Source organism: Leptodactylus fuscus, chromosome 4 (assembly GCF_031893055.1).
Source record: "Leptodactylus fuscus isolate aLepFus1 chromosome 4, aLepFus1.hap2, whole genome shotgun sequence".
Taxonomy (NCBI): Eukaryota; Metazoa; Chordata; class Amphibia; order Anura; family Leptodactylidae; genus Leptodactylus; species Leptodactylus fuscus.
In genome coordinates this window covers 53,250,046-53,272,570 of record NC_134268.1, presented here as the reverse complement: position 1 = coordinate 53,272,570, position 22,525 = coordinate 53,250,046, and positions in this window count along the sequence as shown.

Below are 22,525 nucleotides of genomic sequence, written 5' to 3'. Positions count from 1 at the left end.
CTACCAAGATGCTCGTCCAGGCCTTCATAATCTCCAGCTTAGATTACTGCAACCCCCTTCTCCATGGATTCCCGGCTAACACCCTCGCCCCCCTCCAGTCCACCCTAAACTGTGCTGCTCATTTAATCCACCTCACCCCCCCGATCCTCATCGGCTGCTCCCCTCTGCCAGTCCCTCCACTGGCTACCCATAGCCCAGTGAATCGAGTTCAAGCTACTAACGCTAACATACAAAGCCATCCACACCCTGTCCCCTCCATATATCTCCGAACTAATCTCCCGCTACCTGCCCACACGTAACCTCAGATCCTCCAATGACCTCCTACTCCGCTCTGCTCTCATCCGCTCCTCACACAACCGTCTCCAAGATTTCTCCCGTGCATCCCCCATACTCTGGAACTCCTTACCACTACAAATAAGACTGACCCCCCACAATCACAGGCTTCAAGAAGGCCCTGAAGACTCACCTATTCAGGAAGGCCTACAACCTCCAATAACACTATCACCGCACTGACATCTGTACCGTCTCCCCCTCTCCTTCTGTCTCTATCCCCTTCCCTCATAGATTGTAAGCCCTCGCGGGCAGGGCCCTCTACCCCACTGTGCCAGTCAGTCACTGTTAGTATTATATCTACCTGTATATTTTGTCTATTGTATGTAACCCCCAAATGTAAAGCACCATGGAATTAATGGTGCTATATAAATAAATAATAATAATAATAATAATAATAATAATAATAATACTAAAGAGTGTTACATTCACAAACAATAAAACACTATAGTAACTATGAACATTGCGAATCTGCTACATTTTTCAATTTACTTTTCATTTTTTAATGTTTGCGTAAGTGAACAAGGAAATCCTTAGGCTCAATATCTATCCTTGTACATTGTGTATTTTATAATCTCCCATATGAATTGTATGACTTCAGAACAATATAACATCGTTGCACTACTGATTTGCTTTCTTACTACTGTCTTTGTATTTTTTTTAATGATTTGGAGCGATAAAATAGAATTATTGACAAATCAATTTTGTATACGTGTCACCTATATACAAATGCAATGGGCAGGATTCATGAGACAGATGTATAGATCACATTGATTATCTGACAGGATGACAGATGTCTGGCTGTTTGGTTTCCTTCTTCAGACAATAAAATGGCTGAAGCTTAAGTCTAAAGCTGCTGAACTGTGTGCGGAAACATTCACAATGATAATCTGTGGCAAGCAATGAAATATCATATATATAGTATACAAACGTGCATATACTCATAGCATGCTCATAGTGGAACGTACAATAGAAATCCACATCAATCATTATTACCAAATAGAGGTTTTCGAGTATTTTTATTCATTGACTCTATCACGTCCTGGGATGTATAATGACATGGCAGCACTGGTGGAGGAGAGCTGTTTTCCTCCTTTCCTGTGGTCAGCACAATGCTCACCTAGATTTGAGCTGAATAGCGGAGACTTGTTGTCATGGATACATTGCTGAACAATGACGGTCCATTCCATGGGGTTATAAGTCAGGGTCAGCATTAGAATGTGTAACTTGCCATAAGAGCCGGGGTACCTGGAGCCTCAACCCAAATCCCTCATGTTCAAAACTATGACAAGGCAGCAAAGCAGGACAAAGCTTCATCCCCTAGTTTAACAACAGGGCAGTGTTATTGGCACATTTGGCGGCATATTATTTGGGCACACTATAACTGCTATATCAAGCACTAGATGGTACACTATAAGTAGGGATCTCAGTATAAGGTACTGTACAGGGCACCATCCAATCTATAGCTGGGAGAAGAATTGCCATGCCCAGTTTCTGTTAAAGGCTAGAGAACTGCTATTGGGTCTTTCACTATTTCTTAATCCCAAAAAAAGAGAACTTGACGTCTAAGGCCTGGTTCACATCTGCTCTCAGGCCAGTCCATTCTCCTATCTGTATGAAATATATTCATATTTTTCATACAGAAACCACAAGGAACCCCATTACAGTCTATGGGGTACGCCGGTTTCCTAAGGTAACGCCTCCTGATAAAGACATTATACTCCTTGACCTGTGACCTACCTCATGTGTAAGTGTATGCACATACTTAGATTTGCCTATTTTTCGGACAAGTAGCACTCTAGTGAAAACACTTTTTCTCCTTCCCTGATTGTCTTCCACCCTCAAGGATTCTTTTATGTATATTGTATTAATATCTCATGATCACACGGCATCTTAGATATCATATTTCTCTTTCTGCATGCTCTGATATCAATCCCAAGATGCCTCAGCACAGAATCGCAGTATGGGCAGATATAGGATTGCGGGGGCAGTGTAATTAACCCTTTCTAATTTATTCCAAATAATCCAAGAGTCTGTAAGTATTTAGTTAGGAAGGCTGAGTTGTGGGCTCCTTGTTTTGTTTTAAATTCTGATTTTATTGAACATTTACAAATTTACATAACAAGTTCACCAAGAGGAGTTACAGAATTTTCTCTTAATGTATGATAGGAGCATAATGCATAACAGAATGCTGATACTATTAATATGAATATCTAATAAGACAACAAGTAACGAACAGAGGTACATTAACGATACTTAATGTAACATATCATTAATTAACAAACCTAAAGTTAACTACACAACAAATTTGTTAATCGTGACTGGGTCCTATAGGACAAGTGAAATGGGGGGGGGGGGAGAGGGGGGAGGGGGGGAGAAGAAGGATAAATAAGGAGGGGGGAGGGAAGGGTAATGTGTTCGGGCAGATTTGGAAAGAAATTTGGGTTTGGGGGAGATCTGAGAGGAGAAAACAGTAGTATGCGATATCTAGTAAAAGACTTCAATGCACCAGAGGATGAGGTTCAAGTGGCAGGTGTTGAAGGTGAGGCGGTGGCGTTAAGTGAGTTCCACCAGGGTGTCCAGATTTTTAGGTAAGTATCATGAGAGCGAGTTTTCCAACTTATGAGTTCCTCATATCTGGCTATTTGATGGATTTTTTCTATCCAAAGTTGTATTGTAGGAGGATTAGGCTGTAGCCAGTTTAGGGGAATCAATGATTTAGCTGCTTCTACTAAATGTGTAATTAAATTTTTCTTAGAAGGAGAATAGCTATTTGAGGGTAGTGAGAGCAGTACCATCTCTGGAGATAGATTAATAGGTTTAGCAACAATGGAAGATATCTTCTGTCCCACCTCAGTCCAAAAGGGTTTTATCAGGTCGCAGTTCCACCAGATGTGTAGCATATTTCCAATTTGGGTCTTGCATCTCCAACACATTTTGGAGTCTGCTAATTTATGGGTGTACAGCCATTCGGGTGTCTTGTACCATCTTGAGAGTGTCTTGTAATGGACTTCCTGGAGTCTCACACATCTGGAAAAGCCATGGGAATGTTTTAATATCGAGGCGGAATCCTCTGATGTTAGTGTAATATTAAGTTCCTTTTCCCAAGATGTGATATATGTTGGTACAGAGTTGGCATGTAGATTTAAGAGAACTAATTTTAAATGCGAAAGTTTCCTAAAGAGTTGGTTCCCTGAGAGCAAATGTGTTTCGAAAGAAGTAAGTTGTCTAGATACTGGACCTTGGGCCAAAATGGCAGTCGTCCAGTTTTGAAATGTCGTAAATTGAAGGAAGTTCAATTTAACGTTAGGGATCAAGCTTTGTAGTTTTTGATTGGAAATCGGTTTACCCTCTTCAGCGAGATCTTTTATTTTAAATTGAGAAAGTTTGGACCAAAAACTATAATCTGAGCTATCTTGTTTACGTATCATTGCTGGGATTGCTGATGCGGGCGATATAGGTGAAGGATTCGGCGACAGTAAATGGCCCACTCGAAGCCAAGTTTCTGAAGGCCCCTTGAGGAGTGTATTAAAGTTGGGGTTTTTCAAAAGTTTAGGTTCCGGGGCCCATAGGGAGGGTGTCAGGTCTCTTCCAAAATGAGAATGTTCTAGTGCAGTGAGTATTTTGTCTCCGCTAGGGAATGCCATGGACATCCATCGTGACAATTGTATTGCTTTATAGTAAAGATGTAGGTCTGGGAGTGCAAGACCCCCGTTAGTTTTAGGTCTGGTGAGTAAGCGGTAAGACAGGCGTGGAGGTCTGCCGCACCAAAGAAATCTGCTGGTGAGTAACTTCAATGTGTGAAAGAATTTAGGTGGGAGAGATATTGGGAGCATTTGCATCAAGTAGAGAATTTTTGGGACTATATAGGTTTGGAGTAGGTTACGCCTACCAATCCAAGAAATTAAAGGTAGGTCATATGATTTCAACAAGGCCTTAATTTCCTGTAACATAGGTACATAGTTTTTTTAATACAGGTCCTGTATTTTGGAAGTAATAAATACTCCCAAATATTTGATACAATCCTGTTTCCAGGTAAATGGGGACTTAGACCTAACCTCAGCGGACTGTTGGGAGGTGAGGGAGATGTTTAAGATTTCAGATTTTCCAATATTGATTTTAAAATTAGATATCTCGCCGTAAGTATTGAGTATATGAGTGAGTTCTGGGAGGCCTACTATCGGGTTTGACAGTAGAAATAGAATGTCATCGGCAAAAGCCATTGAATAAATTTCTCTATTTTCCACTGTGAAACCTTGTATTCTAGGGTGTTGTCGGACCTTGGCTAGTAGCGGTTCTAGGGAAAGAATAAATAAGGAAGGTGAGAGGGGGCAGCCCTGTCTTGTACCGTTGGAAATCGAAAAATAATTAGACAGGGATCCATTAACCTTAATACGCGCATGTGGTTGGGCATAAATAGAAAAGATGGCTTCTATAAATGGGGTTGGGAAACCAAAGATCTGCAACGCACTTCTCATGTAGGTCCAACTGACCCGATCAAAAGCTTTTTCAGCGTCTGTACCCAACAACATAAGAGGAAGTTTATTTTTTCTTGCTAGGGCAATAGTGTGCAAAAGTTTTATAGAGTTGTTTTTTCCTTCCCTACCCTTGACAAATCCGGCTTGTTCTTCATTCAAAAGATTAGGTAATGAGTCGCGAATCCTCAAAGCTAAAAGTTTTGCCCATATCTTGATGTCAAGGTTAAGTAAGGATATAGGTCTTTAACTGCTGCATTGCAATAAATCTTTTCCCTCCTTTGCTATTAAGGTAACATGTGCTTCTTGAGTTTGTTTTTGAAGAGGGGTACCATTGAGAAGTGCGTTGCAGAGCCTGGTAAGTTGGGGTATCAGTTGTGTTTGGAAAGTTTTATAGTAAATTAGTGGAAGGCCATCAGGTCCAGGGCTTTTACCAGTTGGAAACGTGGTGAGGGTCTTGGTTATCTCATCTGGGGTAACAGGTTGCAATAGTTGCAATTTAACTGACTCCGACAGTTTGGGGAGAGAGATATCTCGAAGGAAGTTGTCTATTTTTGATTGTAGGTCATAGTCAGAGGGATTGCTTATCTGGAGATTGTATAGTGTTGTATAGTACGACTGAAAAGCTTGAGCTATAGCAGTTGTGTCATGAACCTCTTCACCTTTTGCATTTTTAATTGCTGCAATGTGTGCCTTGTTTCTCTCCTTTTTAATCAGGGCCGACATGACTTTTCCGCCTTTATTTCCATGCGCATAAAGTTTGCACCTGGAATATAAAAGCTGTTTTGCAGTATTAAAGTTAAGAAGGTGTTTTAATTTCTCTCTTAGGATTGTCAAATCTCCTTGTATTGACATAAGTGTCGATCTTTTGTGGACCCTTTCAAGAGAAGATATTTGGGCCAAAATCGAGTCTATTTCTTTTTGTCTGAGTCGCTTAAGTTTCGAGGCTTTAGAAATTAACAGTCCTCTTATGTACGATTTATGGGATTCCCACACTAGGGTGGGTGAAATTCCATCAGGATTATTTAACTTAAAAAAGGATTCCAGTTCGGAAGCTAGCTCAGATCTAATTTCTATATTGTCGAGAATGGACTCATTAAGTCGCCATGTCCACTCTCTTGGAACCAAGTCTGGTAGGGAAAGTGAGGATGAGACTGGTGCATGGTCAGCAATACAGATTGCACCTATGTGTGAGGTCCTCACATTAGTGGAGAGTGATTTAGAGCAGAAGATGTAGTCCAGCCTCTGATATGTCTGATGAGGGGCCGAGTAGAACGTATAATCCCTTGCTCTAGGATTGAGTAGCCTCCAAGTGTCTACTAAATATAATTTAGATAATGCTGTGTGGAGGCTGCGTAGTGATCTCTGGGAGTGTGCAGTTGTCCCTTTGGAGGTATCTACAATTGGGTCTATTGCTACATTTATATCTCCTCCTAAAATCAGGTCTCCCTCTGCAAAGAGTGAGAGTTCATTTAGGGCTTCTGATAGCCAGGCGATCTGACCCTGATTGGGTGCATAGAATGTGGCGAGAGTTAGTTGTCTAGTTGCTATTCTTCCCTTTATAAATAAGAATCTCCCTTCTGAATCTGCGTGCTGTTGAGCACATATAAATGGGGTAGAAGAGTTGATAGCTATCGCCACTCCTTTAGTGGCTGAGGTGGGGTGGCAAGAGAAAAACCATTGGCTAAATCTTGATTTTGGCATACGTGGAATTTTATTTTGTTTGAAGTGGGTTTCCTGCACCATTAGCACATCTGTGTTTTGTTTCTTTACATATCTCTCTAGCCATTTCCTCTTTTCTGGTGCATTAAGGCCATTAATGTTATAGGAGGTAATTACTAGATTGGACGTCATTTTAATCGTTAGAAAATGTCTATACAAGATATTCTAAACTAATAGATATCTTTCGGAAGTTGCTCTATCTCAGATTCTCGTATTAAAAGGGGAAGTAGAGGGAAGGTAGGTAGGAGTAGGGGAAGGGAGTGGACAACAAAATTGATGAAGGAAATCAACTCTAGGTCAATATACTATTATTTTACAAAGCTTGTAGAACGTACTACCTCTGTGACGAAAATATTAATCTAATACTAAGTGAACTATAAAACTTTGGAACGAAGTAAGTCCTGATCGGAAACAAGCTTACAAGTCGGCCACCTAGAAAGTACAATGAAATCAACGAGCATAGCGGTTATTAGCAATATGGATGAGAAAATAGGTCTAAAGGGAAGGAGTAACAGAGGTATAGGTAAAGGCAGGTGGAAACAATAGATGGAGAGCATGAGCAAAATGAGCTTACATCATGAGTGCCCAACAGGGGACATATAGTTTCCAGAAATAGGTGTCTCATAATTTACTTGTGAGTAAGTGAGTCCATACGACCACTAAGATGGGGAAACAATAAGTGAAGCAAGGCTGGTGGGCAATAACAAAAAACAACTGAACAGTGTCACTCACGGCTTCTACGTGTAGCTCACATATAACATGAAGGTGTCGTCATGTTGCCAATAAGCGTCATTTGAAAGAATTTTTTCTTGCTCTCGGAGAACGGTATCTTGGTCGGTTGGAGTGGAGATCTGGCAGATCAGGCAAGGGAGGAACATCCTGAGATGGTAGCCAAGATGGTATTTCAATGGGGTCTATGTCGAGGATGTCCCAAACTGCTTGTAAATCCCTAGGCGTGTGAACGGTTAATCTCTTTCCTCCGCAATTTATGGCGAGACCGAATGGGTACAGCCAGGCGTACTGGATGTTGCGTACGCGTAATTCCTCCAGGAGTGGTCTGAGTAGCCGTCTTTTGGCTAATATTGAAGGGGCTACATCTTGATAAATCGAGATTTCATTATCTTCATATGAGACCTTATCCAAAGCCCGTGCTGCGGTCAGTAAAGCGGCAGTGTCCGTATAAGAGAGCAGTCCACAGAGTACATCACGTGGCGGGTCTCCCTGTTTAGGCTTTGGCCTAAGCGCTCGGTGGATGCGCTCTACGACTACTTTAGCAGCTCTCTCAGGGCCGAGCAAATCTGTAAACAGCTTGTCTGCCATTTTGGGGAGATCACCAGGGGCATAAGATTCTGGGAGTCCCTTAATTCTTAAGTTCTTTCTCCTACTTCTATTCTCCAGAACTTCAGCTAAGGTAAGTGATCTGTCTATAAGGTCTTTGTGGTGCTGTAGTGTATCAACCATATCTTCTGTATGGGAACGCATTGTGACGCAGTTATCTTCTAGAATCTGTACTCTATTACCGATAGACTGCATCTCCGCCTTTATTTCGGTAAGTTCTGACATAATTGGGTTTACAGCTTTAGTTAAGGCTTTAGTTAGGGCTTTCTGTAGGAAGGATTTAGATATATAGCTGCTGTCTAGTTGCTCACCTTCCATAACGCTCTCAGTCTCTGATTCATCGCCTGTTTCCATATCAAGTCTCCTGCTCGGCGCCATCTTAGAAGAGACTCGTGGTGAGAGGGGATTTTTCTTTTTCAGAAAGCGCTGCAAGTCTCCCTGAGATTTTTGTATCTTAGGGGTGCAGGGTTGATCCCCGGTCTTCTCCTTCCCTGGTTTGACCATTTTAGTTCTCTTTGGTTGGGTTTTGTGGCTTCTTGTAAGCTTTATGTGACGGAGCTCCTCTAGTGTGCTTCCATCACCTAGCGCGGTCAGGCTCCGCCCCCCCCCCCCCGCGGGCTCCTTAATTGTAGCCTTGTGATAGGAACTGTGTAACCATAATCTTTATTACTTAATGATAGAACTTTGTGTTACCCCTTGGGGAGAGCTTGAATGGAACATTCCAAACAAAGTGAGATTCTAAATTTTTTGGTTTGCTGTATTTTAGTGTTTATGAAAAGCAGAATAGTTTTTGTGTAGATAGTACAAACCATATGTCTACTGACCATTTTCTAAAGTGAAATCACATTGCTCTGAGTTGATTCTTCCTGACCACCTTCTACATTTACAAATGGTCTCAATCTTTGGCATCACCAACATGGCCATATTTTCAATCTCTTCCTACCCCCCCCCCCATAGCACCTTTAGCGTCTCCCACTCACACACCACCTCCTCAACACACCCTCTCTCTTTAGGTGTCCCTCAAGTCTCTGTCCTGGGACCCTTACTATTCTCCATCTGTACCATCAGTCTAGGCCAACTCATAGAGTCCCATGACCTTCAATATGACTGTTATGCCGACAACAATCAAACATGTCTCTCTGTCCCAGACATGACCCCCCCCCCCTCCAGCTATTCAGAGTTCCAAAGTGTCTTCCAGCAATAACCTTCTTTTCTCCTCCCACTTTCTCAAACTCAGTAAAGAGAAAATCAAGTCAATCCCCCATCTCACACAACCCAATATCTTACCTATCTATTAAAGTTAATGGCTCCATACTTACACCAGTCCCGAAAAGAGTTTCCTTGGGGTAACCTTTGATTCTGCCCTGTCTTTCAAACTAAACATCCAAACCCTAACTACACAGTCCAGTCACATTAATGTGACCACCTTTCAAAATCCAGAATAACCACCTTTGGCGAGACGTGCAGGAAGAGAGAGGTTGTTTGGATGTTCACTGGGATGTTGAGCCATGCTGAGGTTACGCGTTTGAGCATCCATGACGCGAACAACTAGATTGAGGTGGTCCCACAGATTCTTGATTGGGTTCAAGTCCGGGGAATTTGCTGGCCAAGGGAATACGGTAAACTGATCCTGGTGCTTCTCGAACCACATACGTACACTGCAAGCTTTATTACACGTCGCATTGTCCTGGTGGTAGATGCCATCATCCTGAGGAAAAACAATTTGCATCTAGGGGTGACCATGGTCTGCAAGGATAGATGCATACTTGTGTTGATCCACCGTGCCGTCCACAATGATGAGTGCACCCAGATGGCTGATGACACATGCCTTCTGTGATTGGTTATTTAATGTTGATGTCAAAAGTAGGTGGTGGTCACATTAATATGACTGGACTGTGTATATACCATCTTATACCCTCTGGTGTGTATTCTTTTTATATTATGCAAGCTAGTTTCATAAGTATTTATTATTTTTTTAAAATATATTTTGGATTTACCCCCTGGGGGAGAGGGGATTGTATGACGACTGTACTTGCTATGTGTGGCCTTAGCCTTAGTAAGATATTTTGTTCTAAATTTGTTCAAAATCTGGTACATAATTTCCACAAACATTTCTATGATTAGCAATGCTCTTTATACAGTAAATAGGATAGATCTGATAATCCATTGTAAAGTCATCCATTTAGATATGAAGTTTCCTTTAATTTCCCAGCATTTTCTATGTGCAAAAGTAATAGAGACTTAGACAGGGAAAAAACTTACATTGACAAACATCTGCCAAAAATCCTTCATTGAGGTTTTACATTGCAATGCAGATCAGCAATAACATACTAAGCTGTCAAATAAATGTTCCAGCAAGTATGACAGGTGTATTTAAACATTTCCTTCAAACATACATGTGAGAGCAAAATAAAGCATATTTACCTGCAGTTATTTGTCACAAAATTCACCGAATCAAATCTGTCAGTCTCAAAATTTAAGTAAAATGTCATATAATGTCAGTGCATGATGTTTCAACTTTCAGGTATACTCTACATATCTCTCCTCCTGCTAACATAATCATTTATCTTATGTTTTCTGTATAGCATATGTATGACCTGATTGAATCTGTTTTTTCTGATTTTGTTAGTTTATTTCAATTTTTTACAAGATTTTGGCAAACATTTTGTAGACACATTGCCAGTAATGGATCCTGTGTTATCTGCGCCCAGCTGTATAACAGAGGTGTCCTGTCGATAATGAGATGGCTGGGGTAAAGTGATCTCTTCAGAACAGGAAGTATCAATGGCCATACGAAAGTTGCAATATTTCAAGGGTGTATTTAAAAAAAAAAAAAAAAAAAAAAAAAAAAAATACATATATAGGGACTTGGAAAATAAGAATGTAGTGAAAATTTAAAAATACTGCAAGTGATTCACAATGAGGTACAATGACATGTTCCTTATATTCTGTGGGTCAGAAGAAAGGAAAACTTTTTTTTTTTGTACCGTGTTAGTCAGTGGGTAGGAAATATAAAAACCAAAAAACTTGAGAGTCTTCAGTAGTTGATACCTCTTTTAATGGCTAACTAATAATGATGACAGATTACAAGCTTTCGAAGCTCTCGGCTTTTTCCTCAGGTAGATTTAAAAACAAAACACATAAAGAACTCCATTGTCTACAGCCAAGCTATCAGATATCATCGCATATGTTCAGACCCTGCAGATAGAGACAAACACCTTGGGGGCCTCAAAAACACATTCTTCAGGCAGGGTTACCATCCAAGAACAGTTGAAAACCAGATCACCAGGGCCACTAGAATACCAAGATCGGAGTTATTTAAATACAATACCAAACAGGAAAACAATTGGGTGCCCCTGGTTGTCACGTACAACCCCCACCTGGAGATGCTGAGAGGAATCACATGCAAATTACATCCACTACTACAAAAAGACCACCGTCTAAAATCCATATTTCCAGACCCCCCTCTCCTGTGCTATAGAATATGGTTATTAGCAGCTCACTGTCACATCCAACTAACACAGGAACATTCCCATGCAGACAGAAAAGGAGCAAAACCTACCGTCACAACATGACCTCCAACAAGATAAAGATACCAAAGTCTAACAGGGAATATAAAATCCCAGGTACCTTCACCTGTAACACACCTAATGTAGTGTATTTAATAATATGCACCAAGTGTTCCACTGAAAATCTATATGTTGGAGAGACTGGTCAGAATTTTAGAATGCGGATGAACTCACACTGTCATACAATTAGAGAACAAAGAATGGACCTTCCCGTGTCAAAACATTTCTGCAATGAAGATCATAATATCACCAATGACATGAAAATTTTGGTTTTAAGAGGGAATTTTAAATAAAGGAAAGAGAGGAGGATTTATGAGTACAAGCTGATGACCTTGTTTAACACTCTCCAAAAGGGATGAATCTGTCACATGGGTTCATGGCATCCTACAGAAATCACTGAACTGAAAAAGATGACTCTCTGAACTGATAAGAACATTGCAAACTGATGAAGTGTTTACTTGTATGTACCAATAACCAATAACCTTCTTCCACACTCCCTCCTAAAATTCTATTCCTATGTGTACCTCTGTACATAAATATGCATCCTTCAAAAAGCTATTAAAAAAGGTATCAACTACTGAAGACTCTCAAGTCTTTAGTTTTTTATATGGGTCAGAACAGTCATGGTAATACTAAATTCAGGTTTCAGCTTGTTTTAATACAATACATTTACAAAAATTAAAACTTTTTATTTTTTAGGTGCTATAGTCTATAGTCTAATACTTGTAACTTGTAGCCTTCTCTTTTGTGGATATCTATCTATCTATCTATCTATCTATCTATCTATCTATCTATCAATAAATCAATCAATCTATATTATTTGCTTAAATTATTCCTCTATAACAATTGTTTCATACTGGCCTTGCGGTAAAAAACATGCCGCGATTTCCAAAACCTGCGCATTTTTGGAAATTGCAGCATGTCAATTATACCTGCAGAAAACGATAGACAACCAACCAAAAATAAGCAACCTAAAGTATATTAAAGTATATAAATGCATGGGTTCCTTTAACCCCTTCCCGACATGCGCCGTAATAGTACGACGCATGTCGGGTCTGTAACTATGGCGACCGCCCGGGAGCCAGGCGGCCGCCATAGCCGCCGGGTGTCTACTGCTTTAAGCAGTAGACAACCGGCTCTAATGCCTCCGATTGGTCCCCGGACCGATCGGAGGCATTAACCCCTCCGGCACCACAATCAAAGGCGCCGGAGGCGCCATATTTCCCGGCGGCGCATGGGCGCCGCCATTTTGGCTGGGATCGCCAGCTCCTGGAGCATGCTCCAGGGCTGACGTCCCGTTGCCATGACAGCCGGGAGCCTTGTACAGGCTCCCAGGCTTGTCTGCAAATCCTCTCTTTTGCAGGCTGGTCTATGCAGCCTGCAAAAGAAAGGATGCTTTTTTGCAATGCATTGCAATGCATTAGCATTGTAATGCATTGCATTAGTGATCAGACCCCCCTGGGGTTCAACACCCCTAGGGGGTCTAATAAATGCAAAAAAAAAAAAAAGTTAAAAAAATATAAAAAAATATAAAAAGAATTAAAAGTTCAAATCACCCCCCTTTCCCTAGAACACATATAAAAGTAGTTAAAAACTGCAAAACACATACATGTTAGGTATCCCCGCGTCCGAAATCACCCGCTCTACAAATCTATAAAAATATTTTTCCTGTTCGGTAAACGCCGTAGCGGGAAAAATAGTCGAAAGTGCCAAACCGCCGTTTTTTCACTGTTTTGATTCTGATAAAAATTTGAATAAAAAGTGATCAAAGCAATAACATTTCCCGAAAATGGTAGAACTAAAAAGTACACCCGGCAAAAAAAGATGCCCTATGCATCCCCGTACACTTACGTATAAAAAAGTTACGGCCGTCGGAATATGGCGACTTTTAGAAAAAAAATTGTTTAACACAGTTTTGGAATTTTTTTTAGGGGTCAAAATGTAAATAAAACCATATAAATTTGGTATCCCTGGAACCGTACCGAAACACAGAATATAGGGGACATGTCATTTTGGCTGCACAGTGAACGCCGTAAAACCAAAGCCCGTAAGAAAATCGCAGAAATGCATTTTTTCTTCAAATCCACCCCATTCTGAATTTTTTTCCTGCTTCCCAGTACATTATATAGAATAATTAATGGTAGCATCGTGAAGAAAAAATTGTCCCACAAAAATTAAGACCTCATATGGCTCTTGGAGCAGAGAAATAAAAAAGTTATGGGGTTTAGAAGGAGGGGAGTCAAAAACAAAAAACGAAAATCAAAAAATGCCATCGGCGGGAAGGGGTTAAACTATACCAAGCCCTAAAGAAATCTGTGTCCTCACCATACACATAAATATCCACAAGAAAAACAATCGTGAGTATGACACTTAGTATAAAAGGAATATATTACACATCCAGTTTAGGTCAATAAACTTGTCATAATTTTATTTATTACATCATACACATATATAAAAGATGGACATTAGAAGGGGAATCTACAAATACAAACTGACTGGGTAAAAGTGAAGTGCAGCAGATGGTATGTGGTCCCTTTAAGTATTTACATACAATGGAATGCACATGGATTAAGCTAATGCAAGATAGGACCTCAGCATTGGAGTCCTTTATACACCGTGTGTGGGCATTATATACACATAGCAATAGTATCAATAGCTGCTGAGGTATATATCATGAGTGGCCACTAAGTTATACACATTACCACAACAGCTTAAAGAAAGTGCTAGAAGTTTAAAGTTACCATGTGGTCCAATATATGTCTCCTATCCATTAAAGTAATAGCATTGATACACACACATTGGTGACTATAACAACATAGGTTCACATGTATCCTATACCACTATATACAGGTTTAATAGCACTGTGGCTTACCCATGTTGCCAATAGGAGGTATACAAGTCAGGACAGGCACTCACTCCCCAGTACCTGACGCGCGTTTCGACTATGCAGCCTTCGTCAGCTGCAGAAATGCTGGTGGTTTCCCCATAGATATAATTGAAACCGAAAGTCAGAGGAAAACTCTGACTAATTTTGCTAATAGAACCCCTTTAATCTGTTTTTAATGTTCGTTTATTTTTCACTGCAGTTTTGCACGTGAGGGACACCCATTTTTACATATCTCCCATACATTTGAGGGTCTGTGAAAACAGACAAAAATAGGACATGACCTCTATTTTGATGGTCCGTTACAAAGGACCATTGAAATGATTATGTATATAGCTCCCATTCACTTGAGTTTAATGCTGCCGTATAACGTCTGTTAAAAAAATGGACGTCACTCCTTACTAGAGATGAGCGAACAGTGTTCTATCGAACACATGTTCGATCGGATATCAGGGTGTTCGCCATGTTCGAATCGAATCGAACACCACGTGGTAAAGTGCGCCAAAATTCGATTCCCCTCCCACCTTCCCTGGCGCCTTTTTTGCACCAATAACAGCGCAGGGGAGGTGGGACAGGAACTACGACACTGGGGGCATTGAAAAAAATTGGAAAAAGTCATTGGCTGCCGAAATCAGGTGACCTCCATTTTAGACGAATAGTGGATTTCAAATCCGGGTCATATGAGAATGTGAACTTTGTGACTATGAGACAGGGATAGCTGTACAGGCAGGGATAGCTAGGGATAACCTTTATTTAGGGGGGAATGTTATTAAAAATAACTTTTTGGGGCTCTATCGGGTGTGTAATTGTGATTTTTGTGAGATAAACTTTTTCCCATAGGGATGCATTGGCCAGCGCTGATTGGCCGAATTCCGTACTCTGGCCAATCAGTGCTGGCCAATGCATTCTATTAGCTTGATGAAGCAGAGTGTGCACAAGGGTTCAAGCGCACCCTCGGCTCTGATGTAGCAGAGCCGAGGCTGCACAAGGGTTCAAGCGCACCCTCGGCTCTGATGTAGGAGAGCCGAGGGTGCACTTGAACCCTTGTGCACCCTCAGCTCTGCTACATCAGAGCCGAGGGTGCGCTTGAACCCTTGTGCACACTCTGCTTCATCAAGCTAATAGAATGCATTGGCCAGCGCTGATTGGCCAATGTATTCTATTAGCCTGATGAAGTAGAGCTGAATGTGTGTGCTAAGCACACACATTCAGCTCTACTTCATCGGGCTAATAGAATGCATTGGCCAGCGCTGATTGGCCAGAGTACGGAACTCGACCAATCAGCGCTGGCTCTGCTGGAGGAGGCGGAGTCTAAGATCGCTCCACACCAGTCTCCATTCAGGTCCGACCTTAGACTCCGCCTCCTCCGGCAGAGCCAGCGCTGATTGGCCGAAGGCTGGCCAATGCATTCCTATGCGAATGCAGAGACTTAGCAGTGCTGAGTCAGTTTTGCTCAACTACACATCTGATGCACACTCGGCACTGCTACATCAGATGTAGCAATCTGATGTAGCAGAGCCGAGGGTGCACTAGAACCCCTGTGCAAACTCAGTTCACGCTAATAGAATGCATTGGCCAGCGCTGATTGGCCAATGCATTCTATTAGCCCGATGAAGTAGAGCTGAATGTGTGTGCTAAGCACACACATTCAGCACTGCTTCATCACGCCAATACAATGCATTAGCCAGTGCTGATTGGCCAGAGTACGGAATTCGGCCAATCAGCGCTGGCTCTGCTGGAGGAGGCGGAGTCTAAGGTCGGACCTGAATGGAGACTGGTGTGGAGCGATCTTAGACTCCGCCTCCTCCAGCAGAGCCAGCGCTGATTGGTCGAGTTCCGTACTCTGGCCAATCAGCGCTGGCCAATGCATTCTATTAGCCCAATGAAGTAGAGCTGAATGTGTGTGCTTAGCACACACATTCAGCTCTACTTCATCAGGCTAATAGAATACATTGGCCAATCAGCGCTGGCCAATGCATTCTATTAGCTTGATGAAGCAGAGTGTGCACAAGGGTTCAAGCGCACCCTCGGCTCTGATGTAGCAGAGCCGAGGCTGCACAAGGGTTCAAGTGCACCCTCGGCTCTCCTACATCAGAGCCGAGGGTGCGCTTGAACCCTTGTGCAGCCTCGGCTCTGCTACATCAGAGCCGAGGGTGCGCTTGAACCCTTGTGCACACTCTGCTTCATCAAGCTAATAGAATGCATTGGCCAGCACTGATTGGCCAGAGTACGGAATTCGGCCAATCAGCGCTGGCCAATGCATTCTATTAGCCCGATGAAGTAGAGCTGAATGTGTGTGCTAAGCACACACATTCAGCACTGCTTCATCACGCCAATACAATGCATTAGCCAGTGCTGATTGGCCAGAGTACGGAATTCGGCCAATCAGCGCTGGCTCTGCTGGAGGAGGCGGAGTCTAAGATCGCTCCACACCAGTCTCCATTCAGGTCCGACCTTAGACTCCGCCTCCTCCAGCAGAGCCAGCGCTGATTGGCCGAATTCCGTACTCTGGCCAATCAGCACTGGCTAATGCATTGTATTGGCTTGATGAAGCAGTGCTGAATGTGTGTGCTTAGCACACACATTCAGCTCTACTTCATCGGGCTAATAGAATGCATTGGCCAGCGCTGATTGGCCGAATTCCGTACTCTGGCCAATCAGCACTGGCTAATGCATTGTATTGGCTTGATGAAGCAGTGCTGAATGTATGTGCTTAGCACACACATTCAGCTCTACTTCATCGGGCTAATAGAATGCATTGGCCAATCAGCGCTGGCCAATGCATTCTATTAGCGTGAACTGAGTTTGCACAGGGGTTCTAGTGCACCCTCGGCTCTGCTACATCAGATTGCTACATCTGATGTAGCAGTGCCGAGTGTGCATCAGATGTGTAGTTGAGCAAAACTGACTCAGCACTGCTAAGTCTGCATTCGCATAGGAATGCATTGGCCAGCCTTTGGCCAATCAGCGCTGGCTCTGCCGGAGGAGGCGGAGTCTAAGGTCGGACCTGAATGGAGACTGGTGTGGAGCGATCTTAGACTCCGCCTCCTCCAGCAGAGCCAGCGCTGATTGGCCGAATTCCGTACTCTGGCCAATCAGCACTGGCTAATGCATTGTATTGGCTTGATGAAGCAGTGCTGAATGTGTGTGCTTAGCACACACATTCAGCTCTACTTCATCGGGCTAATAGAATGCATTGGCCAATCAGCGCTGGCCAATGCATTCTATTAGCGTGAACTGAGTTTGCACAGGGGTTCTAGTGCACCCTCGGCTCTGCTACATCAGATTGCTACATCTGATGTAGCAGTGCCGAGTGTGCATCAGATGTGTAGTTGAGCAAAACTGACTCAGCACTGCTAAGTCTGCATTCGCATAGGAATGCATTGGCCAGCCTTCGGCCAATCAGCGCTGGCTCTGCCGGAGGAGGCGGAGTCTAAGGTCGGACCTGAATGGAGACTGGTGTGGAGCTATCTTAGACTCCGCCTCCTCCAGCAGAGCCAGCGCTGATTGGTCGAGTTCCGTACTCTGGCCAATCAGCACTGGCCAATGCATTTCTATGGGGAAAAGTTAGCTTGCGAAAATCGCAAACTGACAGGGATTTCCATGAAATAAAGTGACTTTTATGCCCCCAGACATGCTTCCCCTGCTGTCCCAGTGTCATTCCAGGGTGTTGGTATCATTTCCTGGGGTGTCATAGTGGACTTGGTGACCCTCCAGACACGAATTTGGGTTTCCCCCTTAACGAGTTTATGTTCCCCATAGACTATAATGGGGTTCGAAACCCATTCGAACACTCGAACAGTGAGCGGCTGTTCGAATCGAATTTCGAACCTCGAACATTTTAGTGTTCGCTCATCTCTACTCCTTACCATTATTCACTTTCACATGGCAGCTGTTTTTAAAACCATGTCTGTCTATGGTCTACTAACATGTCTGTTTTATTGACAGACCATTTCTCATGGCCATCCAAAACACTGACATGCTGTGTCTTTCTCTTTTTTGATGGACGTAGAGACTAGCTTCATCAGACATTTAGTGAATAAAGACTTAGGCCTCATTCACACACTATATTTTCAATCCGAAATTGGAGATCCACAATATAGTGGATCAAAGTATGGGCAAAGTATGCTTCTATAGGCCTAGACACACGACCGCCCTAATAAAATTATATATATGTCCTATTTTTTTATGTAGATTGTGAGCCCCATGTAGGGCTCACAATGTACATTTTTCCCTATCAGTATGTCTTTGAAGTATGGGAGGAACACGGGGAGAACATACAAACTCCTTGCAGATGTTGTCTTTGGCAGGATTTGAACCCAGGACTCCAGCACTGCAAGACTGTAGTACTAATAACTGAGCCACCATGTTGCCCCGCATGTCCTATTTTTGACCACATTTGTGGTACAGAAAAGTGTAGGGGATCTTATAAAATCCGTGTTTGCGGTTGACATAATGGCGTGTTTTTTGCGGATTAGTATTTGCAGGTAGTTAAAAACACTACGATCATACGATCAATAATCATTTTGGGTTTTTTTTCACCCAAATGAGAACTGGATAGAAAAAAACATGAGTAATTTTTTTTTTTCTTTTTTAATGTTCTAATTTTTTAAAAAACAAATTCAAAAAATTGCACCAACACGTCCCTGTACCCGAGTTTACTTTTCAGGGCTGGTGTGAATGCAAAGATCTTTAATGTAATTTTTTTGTTGTTGTTCAGGTAAAGTTTATATATAGGGTGCTAAAGAAATGCAAAAGCGAAGCCCCTTGTTATTAAATAAACCCCCAAAGAAGCTGAAGATTGGGGCACAAAGGCACCTGCAAGTGTCTGCTTTCTCTATTAGATATGTTGTGATAAAGGCTGCACTTTCCATTTGCAAATAAATCATGTGCAAGCAGTGTGCAGGAGGTAGCGGCAGATAACCAGCTGATTTAAGCTCAGACAGATGCAGGGCTAAGCATATGATTAATGGTTCAGACAGCAATTAGGAAGCCTCGGAACAAAGTACTAGGTTCAAATCATAGGACTCCTAGTCCTTACATTGTTACAGCAAGCCTTGTAGGGACATCAATTACAATTGGCTGCCACCAGGATTTTTATTTTTTTCCAGCAAGAAAACAATAAATTAATTTTAAAACAAAGGTTTCCTTGCAGATGTTTGTGGAACTTTACTGGTGATAGATCTTCTTGGTACATTGCTGGCAGTGATTATAATGATGTAGCGTTTAATGAACACGCTTTGATACAGCAATGTATTCATTTCAACAGCCTACACGGAAATATGTTTATAGGATGCGCTCCTTAGAACCGCATTCTTTACAAATGAAACTCTTTCGCTACATATACAAGACATTAACCGGTCCCATAAATAACGATGCTGAATATCCATAGACGTTTATATGGTTACATAATATATGCACAGGTATACCGTCACTTAAAGAAAGCAATCAAGTAAAGAATATGGCAATAGTTATAAAACAATGGTAAAGCGGTTGTCTAGGGTATAGGTTTTTATGGCTTATACTTAGGATAGACCATAAATATTTAAGCGGTGGAGGGGACAACAAGTCATCTCTGCACCAATCACCTGTACCAGGATTCTTCATACTATACAAAACATGGGGCTGGAAGTAGATAGCAGCTTGTACAACCGATTGGATCCCTGCTGATCAGACATGTATGGCCTATCCTAAGGATAAGCCAAAAAGTCCAATATCCTGGACAACCCCTTTAAGTTGGCCATAGATAGAGTATCATTGACGATCATAACTTTTGTGTGATAAAGACAATTGTTATGCCTGTGGTACCAAACACACTTTGTTCTCAATTGGCTAATTTATTACCAGAATAGCATCATACTGAGGACACTGTAGCCTTTAGCCATAGGACAGGGCTTACCACCACTAAGGTTATTTCTGTCCCTTCAGCACATGTTACGTTCGTGTCTATGTCCAGACCGAAAATCCGGACTGCAAACTGCACCGCTAAGGAAACAGGGCAAGGAGATTTTCCCTAACGCTACGTTGGCTAGCTAGGCCCTGCCTGCGGGTGCTGGTCAGCTGTTCCCAAGCTAGCCTTGGCCCCGACAACTCCTGGCTCTCTAACATGAAGGCCTAGCCGACAGATAGGGCAAGAGCTACAAGAGAGCTAGGGACTGGGGATACTAAGGTGATCACTCCTGCAGAAACCAAGGTGCAGCTGCAGACAAAACAGACAGGATGGGATGTGCTGGACAACAGACACACAGTACAACACAATACGCAACAAGAGAATGAGGAGAGGGACAGTGGAGAGGTGAGGAAAGGGTTAACACAGGACTGAGGCAAAACAAACTGGAACCCAAACCTCAAACAACTAGATAGTGCCAGGCAAACAAAACTGAAGGACAGGGCAGAGTAGAAGTGTGGAGGGACAAACAGATTCACACACAAAGCAACACTCGCACCAGTTCCTAGACAGCAGAAGTTCTATCAAACACACTCCTCCTCCCAGGGCCACAAATCCTAGGTTGTAACCACAAAAACCAGCAACTGGGAAAGCCAGCCCTCCTCCTAATAAAGGCCCCAGGATAGTCTCATTGGATAATGATAATGGCCCACACCTGAGCCTCGATTCATAGAACCACAGGTATACTCAAAAGGCAGATACCAAATACCCAAGCAGATGGCCCAACGGCAAGGACACCACCACAAGACCCAGACCACCGGATCAAATCCCCAGCTGAAAAACACACAATTTTATACCAGAATTCAGGTCGTGACAGCAAACTATATGGACTGATGAAGGTTTGACCAGCTGAAATGTCACTCTTGATTCTTGTGCTGTCTGTGGGTTGTCCGGAATAAAATTACTAGTTCTGCATCTTATCAAGAGAGTACTGAAGTTCTTATTGTATATTGAATTGGGTGGGGGCCCTACATCAGCACCCAGATTGAACTATATTACAGAGTGCCGCATACATATACTATTAATGGGATTACTCAGGATATCATTTCCACTGTGGTAGCTATCCCATTACTGTGACATCGAAGTGTGCATTATCCACATTCTGTGATATCACTGTGTGAATTAATCCAGTACTATGACATCACTGTGTGCATTATCCACGTTCTGTGACATCACTGTGTGAATTATCCCTGTACTGTTACATCACCATGTGCATTATTCCTAATCTGTGACACTACAGTTTGCATTATCTTTTGTACTGTGACTCTACGGTGTTCATTACCTGTGTATGGTGATATCATGGTCTGCATTACCTGTACTGTAAAATCACTATGTTTACTAGCCCTGTAAACGAGACCAAAAGAACCATACACTTTTCAAGTTCTGAACTTGCTGCTTAAGGTGGTCATGGTAGAGTGGGGCCTCCTGCAATTTTTCAATGATGCCCCATGGTTACTTGCTACACCCCTGATTATTAGCAACATTGTTGAATTAAATATGAACTAATTTGATTATTTCAGTTGTTTTTCTTATGATTTGTGCTTTTTTATAATGTTCTTACTCCAATGACTTAAGGTGAACTTTAAATTACAAATAAAAACTTAAGATCATCGTACATAGCCATCAACTCAACATTTATTTATTTGTAATGCAGAGATCTGTTTTTTCTTATTTCACTAACTGGACTGCTTTATGTGAAAGCATAGATACAATAAGAATGGAGCAGCAGCTCAGTCCTGGTTAATGTATCTTCAAACATGCCAGCCCAGATTACATTTACTACTCCTCCCCTAATCCATCATTCACTGAAGAAATGGCAAGGAGGAAGTAAAGAGCTGCAGAAAAGACAAGCAAGAAGTAAAGGGCTGCAGAAATGGCAAGAAGGAAGTAAAGAGCTGCAGAAATGGCAAGGTAGAAGTAAAGAGCTGTAGAAATGGCAAGGAGGAAGTAAAGAGCTGCAGAAATGGCAAGGAGGAAGTAAAGAGCTGCAGAAATGACAGGGACAAAGTAAAGAGCTGCAGAAATGTCAAGGAGGAAGTAAAGAGCTGCAGAAATGGCAAGGTAGAAGTAAAGAGCTGCAGAAATGGCAAGGAGGAAGTAAAGAGCTGCAGAAATGGCAAGGTAGAAGTAAAGAGCTGCAGAAATGGCAAGGTAGAAGTAAAGAGCTGCAGAAATGGCAAGGAGGAAGTAAAGAGCTGCAGAAATGACAGGGACAAAGTAAAGAGCTGCAGAAATGGCAAGGAGGAAGTAAAGAGCTGCA